Source organism: Suricata suricatta, chromosome 13 (assembly GCF_006229205.1).
Source record: "Suricata suricatta isolate VVHF042 chromosome 13, meerkat_22Aug2017_6uvM2_HiC, whole genome shotgun sequence".
In the NCBI taxonomy this organism is placed as follows: Eukaryota; Metazoa; Chordata; class Mammalia; order Carnivora; family Herpestidae; genus Suricata; species Suricata suricatta.
Window position 1 is genome coordinate 76,157,104 of NC_043712.1, and position 11,474 is coordinate 76,168,577.

General features: G+C 40.9%; 1 long non-coding RNA gene across 1 annotated transcript; it reads right to left on the reverse strand.

Annotated features, from left to right (window-relative positions):
• Window positions 1-831: 831 nt before the first annotated feature.
• Window positions 832-3,215, reverse strand: LOC115275717. The gene is made up of 3 exons (XR_003901711.1): window positions 3,041-3,215; window positions 2,248-2,320; window positions 832-1,172 (listed from the first exon to the last, which is right to left on the reverse strand). It is a non-coding gene; the product is annotated as an uncharacterized LOC115275717 (long non-coding RNA).
• Between the last annotated feature and the right edge of the window lie 8,259 nt (window positions 3,216-11,474).

An 11,474-nucleotide genomic window follows, 5' to 3' on the forward strand; every position in this document is an offset into this window, starting at 1 on the left:
TGCTTAATTCTGACTGTGTCAAGAATCTCTGTTTGCCTTCCTTTATTGCCAATAAAATCGTTGCTTTGGCCTTACAGCAGAATTAGTGGCTGGCATTACCTTGTGTTATATTTGCTGTTACCCTACTAGAGATTTCTGTGTTTGTGTATCGGTGCACTGTGTGATTTGTGTCTTGATCATCATATCACTTAGCATTAACTTTGTTCATAATTCTCTCAAAAAATGCAAAGCCTTGAGCAAAACCAGAAAAAAAAACTTGTTTCACAAAATTCAGGATTATTCAACACGAGCTTGATTTAAACTTTCGTGAGCTGTATGGACTAGTGACCTGGGTCTTCATTTGGTTTCTGTTTTTTTAAACCATATGTACTTTACTATGTGTATCTGAAGAAAATACATTAGGAGGTATATACAGTAAGGTGGTGTGTGTGTGTGTGTGTGTGTGTGTGTGTGTGTAGGGTTAAAATCATTGCACCTCATGTCACTAGGAATTGATGGCAATACTTAAGCAGTGTGACTAGATGGCTTTGACCTTGATCTCCCCCGGTAGCTGTTCTGGGGCTCTCTGCTCCTGTCCCATCCCATCTCTTTTGGGCTGGGTATATGATTCCTGCTGCAGGACCCTTGCTCAGTCTTGGTTCTTGCTTGACAACTGCTCGAAGGGGCAGTCTTTGAACTTTGAGCCTGTCTTTGTTAATGTTGGGAATGTCTATGCAATGATGCATTTATTCTATGTAATGACTTGGGTTGTTTTTTTTTGTTGTTGTTGTTGTTGTTGTTTTACTCTGGTATATGAGAGGGGTCATAATGATTTCAGAGGCAACACAACTCTTTCTGCTTGAAATTCAAAATAAGAAGTGCTTTTATTATATTGTGTCATGACACTTTCTGAGTAACACCATGCATGTTCTCCAGGCAAGAGGACTTTGGTGTCTTGCTTAGTACGTCATAGGTAACGTGTGAAGGTATAAAAGATGAAGTCAGTTCAATTCAGCAGATACATGTCGAGCGTTTAGTAGAAGCCAAGCTTATGTAAGCCAGTTTCTCAACATCAAAATAATTCATCCACTGGTCCACCAAGGACTCATATCCATGATGACTCAGGCTATAGGAAAATTCTGAAAACAGTACTGATGTAACATAAGAGTCACAACCATCCTCCCACACATGTTCTAAGAGAAGAGAGAGAGAGAGAGGCACATTGCTCTTCTGATAATAATTTTACCTCTTCAAATGTTACACTTTGCATAGTTAGAACAAATAAAATCTAATCAACACTTTGTATCTCTACTGAGTTACCTTTACTGTTGAGTAGCATGATAATTCACTGCTCTCTGCCAGAAGAGAGACTATGTAAGTGGTTGTCAGCTGATGCTAAAAAGGGGAAGTTGTGAGTGGCCGGTAAAGGGACTTATTAGGGCCAAGTCTTCTACAAGGGCAGAATGAAAGGGAAAAATCACGCCTTTAGTTTTGCCTCAGTGCTCCCTCAACCCCTTAAGTATACCCTGTGCACTGATGGCAGGAAAGCAGGAGGGGTACAGATGGTAACAAAGGGCCAGATCAAGGCATATCTGCGCCTCTTGGGCCAGTGCCATCCATACATGTGATATGGAATCTGGAAATTTCCTGACTCCTTTTATAACCCAGCAGAATAGTGTGGTGCCCAATCTAAATACTCAAGAAAATAGGAATTAGATATGCTTGAAATTGTCCAACTCTATGACAGATGGATTTCTAAATTCACAGAAACAATGGAATTGTTACATCTTAATATACCTTCCATTTGAACATTGACTACGGTATTCTTTTCTGGTCCTGTATTATACATTGTTTCTTTAAAATTAGACATTTTTAATATGCAGCATTATGGACATGGATGTTAATTTATTTGTTTGAAAAGTTTTGCTTCTAAGGTCACTTAGTTGGCTCTGTCAGCTGAGCATCTGACTTTGGCTCAGGTCATGATCTGAGTTCATTGGTTCAAGCCACACGTTGGGCTCTGTGCTGAGAGCCGGGAGCTGAGGGCCTGCTTTACATTCTGTGTCTCCCTCTCTCTCTGCCCCTCCCTCGCTGATGCTGTTTCTCTCTGTCTCAAAAATAATAAACATAAAACAATTTTTTTAAGTTCTGCTTCTAGCCTGAAACTTCTTCCTTCATATTTCCCCACTTCAGAATGGCAGACACTTTCTATGTATGCTGATTATCTGCCTTCCCCCACCATGGCAAGTATTACAAATTAATATTCACATGCATTCCTATGGAGTCTCAGAGTCCTTCTCCACATAGCTCCGCTCCAGCCCCACGATCAATCAGAGTTGTCCTGGGAAATTAAAAAAAAAACTGTCCTTGACACAGATAGTTGCAGACTCAATCATTTGAAGTCCATCCCTTACATTCTTGTTGGTGTTGTGGACTCAGTGGCTTGTGGCTGGATCTGTGTGAAATAGTTTCTCCTTTAATGATGCTTTTCTGCCTTTGACCTTATGTCTTTTTTAATTTTTTTAATGTTTTGTTTTGTTCTGCCTTAACCAGAGTATGAATCAAATGTGTCTAGTACCCATAACTTCCCACTGCTCTGCCCTTCCTCATTTCAGAATAAGTCTTTACCTCTGCTATTACTATACCAAGAATTAGTCACTTCGATTTTCATGTAGCAAGTATGGAGCGTGGAATCAGACAGCTTGTTTTATATGACCTTCCATTGGTTTTTGCATTCAGATACAAAATGTGGATATTTAGAGTATCAGCCTCCTACAGGTGCTGTGAGGATTCAATGAGTTAACACAAGCGAAGCACTTAGAACAGTGCCTACCACGTGGTACGTGTCTAATACATGTTAGTTGCTGGCAGTTCTGGTAGCATTGGCCATTGCTGTTGATCCTGGCTAGATGGATCTACTCTTTTTTACCTGCACATTCTCAATATATAAGATCTGATCTCTTATTTAATCAGCTTTTACTCACAAAGTTTCCCAATTATATAAGAGGGGACTAACAACAATAATAGCAACAGCACCAAGTTCACTGTGTCTTTAACTCACCTGCTTCCTTGCAGCCATATCTCTTTGAAAGTGCTCTCAGGTGGTCCTGGGAGTCTTCAAGGAGAATCTTTTCAGGCTTCCCTGCTGCACTATCATGTCCAGTCTCCCACCAAGCATTGCAGTCTTTGCTGTTGCTCTGCTTAGCCCTGCGGTCAAATTCTATTGCTGTCCAATCGATCTTCTTGTGATTACAGGAATGCTTTATGTTTACACTCTTCAGTGCAGGAGTCACTACCTAAAAGTGGCTACAGAGTTCAAATATGGTTAGTCTGACTGAGGACCTACATGTCTTATATTATTTACTTTTAATCACTTTAAATGTAAATAGCATATTGCTAATGGCGGTTGAATTGGACAGCATAGAGCTTGTACCCATCAGAGTCACAGCATGCTCTGCATGGATGGGAGGAAGACAATCATGGTCCTATATTGTGATGACTCAGTCACTTGGATACTTAAACAATCCTGTGTGTGCTCCGTGCCTCACAGAGCCCTCTTTGAGAAGATCTTCAGTTTCTATCTGCAGCTTCTCATTCTCTAGGTCACAGATACTAGCCAGGTTGGGGAAGGACACAAGGAGACATCTAAATTATGTTTCTGGATCCACCCCTCTACCTTCCCACCGCCAACCCAGTGCCCTCTTTCTAATTTCTTCTCTTCCACATTCCATTTTCCAAATCCATTTACACACATCGACTTCCCTGAGAGTACACAACAGCTTGATAGCTGTTCACACATGAGTTAATCTAGATATAGTGTACATGGCATGACAAAAATTTAGCATGTTCTGTGTTCAAAGCTATTAACATCAAATAGGAATGAAATAGAAACTTCTCTATTTCCTCTCCCCTGTTCTCTGATCTCATCTCCAGTGTCTACCAACACCCAGGAAATTCTCCCAACATGCGTGTACTCAACAAGCCCATGATGCATTTCGGGTTTTTTTTAACACTTCCAATCGTCCTCAGTATCTGAATTACTTGGAAAACGCAAATTTATAACCCTGAAATTTTCTAACTACACAGTTCCTCGGTATTAACAAACTTCTTTCTTAGACATCTAGGCGTGGCCATACCCCGCCTTCCGCATAAGCGAGAGCCAATCCACCTACAAGCTCTTCAACCCAGAGACACTTTCCTGAGCAGCTGTTACCCTTAACCTCCCCTCACTTTGTTTTATGACACGCGAACCTGGATTATAATTACGTGTATTTCTTGCTTCTCTTCTTTAATATATTGTAAATTTCTTGAGAGAAAAATAACCATTTGTTTCCTATTTACCTTCAATGCCTTACACATGCAAAGTGACATTTCACTATGCACGGAATAAATAACTGTGTCAGATAAATGTATAAAGATATCTTTTTGTATTCCTTGGATGCTATCCTGGGGCTCATTTGCATGATTTGTCCCTAACAAAACACCCTGCACCTAGTTTTCATAAAATAAATCTATGCCGTTTGATCACGGACCTGCACTTTACCAGTGGTGTTTATTTTTTCCTTTTTGGTGGGAAAGTTATTTAATCTAGTAGACCCTTATTTCTCATTTATATAGAAGAAAGACTCTTTCCAGTATTGTTGTGAAGTGATAATAATGAAAAGCACCTAAGACAGAGGTACAGCTGTTACTCACCTTATCCCTCCTCAAACATTTGAATACATTGAATACATTTTAATACACAAGAGATTACTTTTCTCTTCACATAGTGAGAAAGCGTAAACTTTTCTTTACAATGTCTAGTTTTTATGGGAATGTAAGGAAACAGGCATGTTTGTATCAATGCTGGTGTGAGTGTAAATTTGTGTCAGTGAATTTGGTAATAGAGAAAGGAAGAGAAGGAAAAGGGAAAGAGGAGAGCAGGGAGATGAGGAAGGAAAGGAAAGAGAGAAGAAAAGGAAATGAAAAGGGGTTGGTGGGGAAGGAGAGACAGGCAGAGAGAAGGAAAGGTGTTGGGGTAGATAATAAGAGTAGCAAGAGGAAACAGAAGGGCAAAGGAGACTTAATGCCACAAGTAAGTGTAACACTTCCAGGTGCAGAAGTGAGGGAGCCCCGGAGGGACTAAGCCCCACCCCAGCCAGCACTCAGCACTGCTTCTGCGTTCCCTGCCCTCCTGTGCGCCCCGCTCTGCTCTGCTCTTTTCCCTGCAGTCACCATCTGGCCCTGATCCCGAAGAGGGGAGCACAGGCAGCCACTCCAACAAAACCTTCCGTCCTTGGGTTTTGTTTTCCCCCACCACACCGAGTATTTCTCATATCCTTTTGATGGTTGCATGTGAACATAGGATCAATAGGAATTTGATAGCTAACTTCATGAACATCAGAAAACAACAAATACGACAACAGAGATAATGTATAGTATTTTCTCATTCATTCCATAGAGCAGCTTCCAACGTGCCAATATCATGTGATTTATAAGAAATACGCATTTTTCCCCCCTGTTTCTGGCAAAAAGCTCCTGAGAACCTAATTTCCTAAGTGATGGTGGAAGGGAGGAGGCATTTTTTGTTATTTTAATGAGGTGATTTTGCAGCCCACCTAAGGATGGGGGCTGGTTGCCAGTGGAGCCTACCATACAGTTAGAGGGCTGGCTCTCAGTCTTACCCCAGATCTCTGGGCAGGGGCCAGGACATGGATGTTGAATCAGTTGCCCAAGGCCAGTTATCTAACCAGCCATGCCTATGTCATGAAGACCCCAGAATAAAACAAAAGGACAGGGCTTCCGGGGCTTCCAAGTTGGTGAACAGGTGGATATTCAAGACGAGAAGTATGCTTAGAGGACCCGGGAGCTCCCCCGCCCCCACACCCATGCCTTGCTCTGTGCATCTCTTCCATCTGGATAGTTCTAAGTTGTTTCTTTTCTTTGGTTTTGTTTCATAAAAACAAAAAACCTGATAATCTAATAAGTAAAATGTTTCTCTGGGTTCTGGGAGCCACTCCAGCAAATTACTCAAACCCAGACTCAGCGAACCCCTGATTTATAGTCAGCTGGTCAGAAGCACAGGTGACCAGCTGGACTTGTGAATTGGTGTCTGAGGTCTAAGGAAGGAGCTGTGGGAATGGCTAGTCCCAGCCAGCCAGTCAGTCAGAGGCACAGGTGGGCTCACACTGGCATCTGAAGGGAGTGTGGTGGGAGCAGTCTGATGGCACTGGAACCTATAAACCTGAAGCTATCTCTTGGTAGATAGTGACAGAATTTAGTTGAATTCTTGGAGACATCCTATGGGTGTCCAAGAATTATTTATTGCTGGTGTGGGGAATTCTCCCCTCCTACACACACACACACACACACACACACACACACACACACACCAATATTGGTACCAGAATCTATTTAATAGGAAATGCTGGCTAACCCCATTTCTGCCACTATCTAGACATGTCACTTTGGCTCACTTTGCCCTCTGTGCCTCAGTTTTCTTTCTTTTAGGTGAAGGAGTCAGTAACTTTAGTTTGATATCTGAGTTTCCCAGAGCCTGGTGAGTTCTATGGCTCTTCAGTAAGAGACTGACATCAGTATGTCTCAGAGGAGGTCAGGAAGCATCCAGTAGTCAGGGCTTGGCCCAGTGGCTCTGCTTTGTGACATTCCACCTATGACTTCCACCAAAGAAGAAGAAGAGTTTGCATCTCTCACCCCCGTATACTTGGTGGTGACATGCCTCTGTCCTATGGGCCAAGGACACACTCCAAACCCTGCCTGTCTCCTCTCACCAGCTGTATATCTGTGGCCTATCCTTCACTTGAGTCCAGACTTTGCCCAACTGTCTCCAGCTCATGGGTATTAACAGGTTCACATTGACTAAACAATTATAAGCCTCCCTGGTGGATGAACTCACCCCCTTAAGGACAGCCTCCAGCCCCTACCACCCCCCTTCCCAGCCTTGCTCTTTGCATTCTCACTGAGTATGTGCTGGGGTGTTTTTGCCCAGGTGGCTCCCCTCCTTCATCAGTGGCTTCCATAGCCATCTGGGGTCCTCTTTCAGACCCGCCTTCAAGAATGTGGTACTTTTAGTGCTCAAGAAGGTAACCCTGGAGGAGCCAGAGTGGAATCACACCCCCCACAACACTGAGCATGTGAAATCCCAAGATATTTCTTGCAAAGGAAATATTATTACTTTGTTCCATCCTGTGATGCCTTTTGTCCTCTGTAACTAAAACTGTATTTCCTCAAATTCTCAGGCCTTTCCTTCCTAGGATTACTTTGTTCATTCTATGTCTGCCTTCATCTCCTTTTCTTTAGACTCAGACACGGAAGAGATGATGGTGATGGCATGATACCGATTTCTGACTTAATGCTGGTTTTCCCACTCACCTCATCTTTCATCGGGATGAGAGTGTAGACCTTTGTGCCATAGCCCTTTCTTCCCAGGGGATTCATCATGTGAAAAGAGAGGCCTTGGGCATCCCACTTCATCAGACTTTTCAAATATTTTCAAGCTCACATGAATACCAGAAATGCTTAAATCTAATTGTATCTGGGGATGAGCTCACAGATTCCCATGTTCTTTACAAGTTGGTGAAGGGTGAGTTTGACAATGAGTTTGAGATATGACTTAATACATATACTTTAAAACTTAGTTTATTATTTTTTTTAGGGAGAGAGAGACAATCTTAACCAGGCTCCATGCTTAGCACAGAACCCAACACAGGGCTTGATCCCATGACTCTGGGATCAGGACCAGGACTGAAACCAAGAGTTGGACACTCAACCAACTGAGCCACCCAGGCACCCTGAAATGTAAAATTTTTGTGGAAGAAATAGACAAAGTGAATATAAGTTGGTGCGGTAGGCAAGGGATGGAGAAGTTTGGGAGAGTACGTATATGTATATACATATATACACATATATAAAATATGTCTACAGTATATATAAAATCGTGTGTGTGTGTGTGTGTGTGTGTGTGTGTGTGTGTGTGTATAAAATCAGTGACCTATGTCCTGTGTGAACATTTCTACTTACTGATCCACCAAGGGGATGAATTTAGAGCACCAAAATAAGAAAGCATAAGAAAGCAAGAGCTTACTATAACAAGAAAGTTAAAGTCTGAACCAAGGCCCCCAAAGAATCATAAGAAAGAAAAACAAGCAAGTTAATCACGTCCCTGGCTTCCCATTGGCTATTAAAAAGGCTTTAGACCCACTTTTGTTGTTTCCCTGAAGCAAACATACTGATGTACACTTTGTGCATATTAAACCATTTCCTGGGTTTATTGTTTCTCCCACGATGATCTCATTTTTAATATTGTATGCGTTTTTGAAAACTGAATTAATTATGTTAAATTATTAAATTTCATTGTGAAGTACATAAGAAACATGAATACATACATATACACACAATTTATGTGTGTGTAAGTGTGTGCAGATCAAAACTCTTAAAGTATTTTTAAGATTGGGTAAACAAAGCATGTTAACTTAGCAGAGGAATATATATCAAAACCAAAATAACTTTTACTGAATGCTTATCATTATTATCAAAACTGCCTAGGTGCTTAGAATTGTGCTCTGCAAAACAACTAAAATGACTTCACATCGTCTAAAACTAAAAAGTAAATTCTCAGGAATGAAGTGCATATGAGAAGATATGAGATTAGAAAAACAAAACACAAAAGGAAAGAGGTACATTTCTAGAAACACTGATACCACATCCACATGTAAATTTATTATAATCTTTTAAAAATGCAAGTATAAAGAGAACCCACAGACTTCCAGCTTCAGTCTTCCAAGTACCATTGGTCAAACACAGGCTTCTGGGATGTTCTAGAGAGCATTCAGGTAAACATGTCTACATCCATGTTTTGGAAAATAGGAGTCGAGACCGTCATTGAGTCATGAAATCAATGTAATATATTAGATGCATTTTTTTCATGGAACAGAACAAAACAAAATAGAAAAAGACTAGAAACATCAAACAGGAAAGATAATGTCAGTGTGTCATTCAAGGCAAGCCTGCTCTTTCAAGAAACCTTGTTTTAGATATGTACATGCGTGGAGATGGATGGAAGAGGCATTTTGTACTGTGGCTACCTGCCAAATGTTTTGATAGCTCCCACCTTTTACAGTATTCGTGAAAAACCATTTGCATGACACCAATAAGGGGATGTTCTACTTTGGAAGTGCTGCAAATGTGACCTTTCTGCCAGTACAAATGACAAAGCACTCCACAAATAAAACCCTGCGGTCGCAATAATCAACATGAAGTGATGATGTGGGGGAAGAAAAGGAGGGGAGGCAAGAGCCGTGGGGAGTGGTTGGCCGTGATAAAGAGCCACTTCAATCTATCAAAGAAAAAAATGTAGCTATTCGATTAGTCCCTGCCCACAACCCATGGTTTAGTCTCCATTTCCGCATCCCATACACCCCCGCCCTTTTTTTTTTCTCAAATATGTGAGTTCTTGGACAATACAGATTTTGACATTTCTCATAATATAGAATGGCTCAAAAATCATTACAATCAACAATCATTACAATCAACGGGGTGAAATGGCTGGAAGATGTTTAAATGCCTTTAGTGCCAGCTTCTCGCTCACTGAAGCAGACCTCAGACCATCTCTCACCACTGATTAGGCCATCACTTAATGCATTTCCAGCAATGTAGCTGGGGCTCTGATTTCCTAGGAAAAGGGGGGAAAGATGGGGGAGGAAAAAATGGAATGTTTTCATAGGAACTGAGGTTTCCTTCCATCTTTCTTTAGTCTGTAACTTCACGCCATCAGTATTTCCCTTCTAATTATGGTGACAAGAAATTATTTTGGATTCTACTTTAGAATGAGTTTCTTTTGATGTGTGTTTGGATTCTCAGTCACAAGGGAGCATTAAGTGTGAGGTTTCCCCTACATTGTAGTATTTAGACCATTTATTATGGAAATGAGCTGTATGCTCATCTCAAGGTTGGGAGAGACCATGCCACATAATGGAGGTAATCCTAGACTGGGAGTCAGGTCACATGAGATCGTTCCCCAATCACTAAATGGCAAAATAAAATGGAAACATACCTGTACCTCCCTGGATTTAGGTCCCTTGTCCATAAAACAAGTAAGTACTTAGATCAGAGATTCTTTTCAACCTGAAACTCCTATAATTTCTCCTTAAAACCATGAAAGAAATACAAAAATGCTCACCAAACCATCCATTTCTCCAAATTTCCCAGTCTTCTTTGAATTTTAGTTGGAACCACATATCAGTTCTGGCCAATGGGTTGAGCAGAAAAAAGGTATGTCACCTTTAGGCTTAGATACATAAAAAACAAGTTTGATTTAATATTGCCAGATTTAAAGGGGCACCTGGGTGGTTCCATCAGCTACACGTCCAACTCTTGATCTTGGCTCAGGTCATGATCTGTGGTTCATGAATCCGAAACCCGCATCTAGCTCTGCCTGACAGTTAAGAACCAATTTAAGATTCTCTCTCGCTCTCCCTCTGCCCCTCCCCTGCTTGCACTCTCTTTCCCTCTCTCAAAATAAATAAACTTAAAAAAAAAGATTGCCAGATTTAGCAAATAAAAATACAGGATATTCAGTTATATCTGAATTTTTGGTAAACTAAACATTTTTACGTAAGTGTGTGCCACCCATTATTTGGGATAAATCGATAATGAAAAGGTTATTCATTGGTAATCTGAAATTGAGAATTAACTGGGTGCCCTATTTTGTCTGATAATTCTAGTTTAACTTTTAAGAATCTTGTTGACCTAGAGCCATCACTGGTTGCAGGAAGATGGGATTCCTGAAAAGCTAGGTGGAAGTTAATTGCCTTGGAGAGTCCTACAAACAGCATCTGAATTTGCAGGGGGGAAAAAAAGACTTTTTTTGGATTAAGTCCTTGCAATTTCCAGATGTATTTTTTACAGCTTTATTTAGATATCATTGACATATATAGCATTGTATCAGTATTAGGTATATAATGTGTTGATCTGAAAAACTTACATATTACAAGATGATTACCACCATAGCATTAGCTGACACTACCACCACATCACATAATATCACTTCTTTTTTGTGGTGAGAGTATTTAAGATCTATTCTCTTAGAAACTTTCAAGTATGTAATATTGTATTATTATTATTATTGAAAGAGCACCAGTAGGGGAGGAGCAGAGGGAGAGAGACGGAGAGACTTTTTATTTGAGAGAGAGCACAAGTTGGAGAGAGGGACAGAGGGAGGGAGAGAGAGATGAAGGGAGAGAGAGAGAGAGACAGAGAGAAACAGAGAGACAGAGAGACAGAGAGAAGCTCCAGAAGGCTCCATGCTTGGCACAGAACCTGATGGAGGGCTCCATCTCATGATTGTGAGATCAGGACCTGAGCCAAAATCAAGAGTCAGATGCTTAACTGACTGAGCCACCCAGGTGCCCCTGAAATACAATATTATTAAGTATAATCACCAAGTATAATCACCTAAGAACTTGTCTTATAACTGGAGGTTTATACTCTTTGACCAA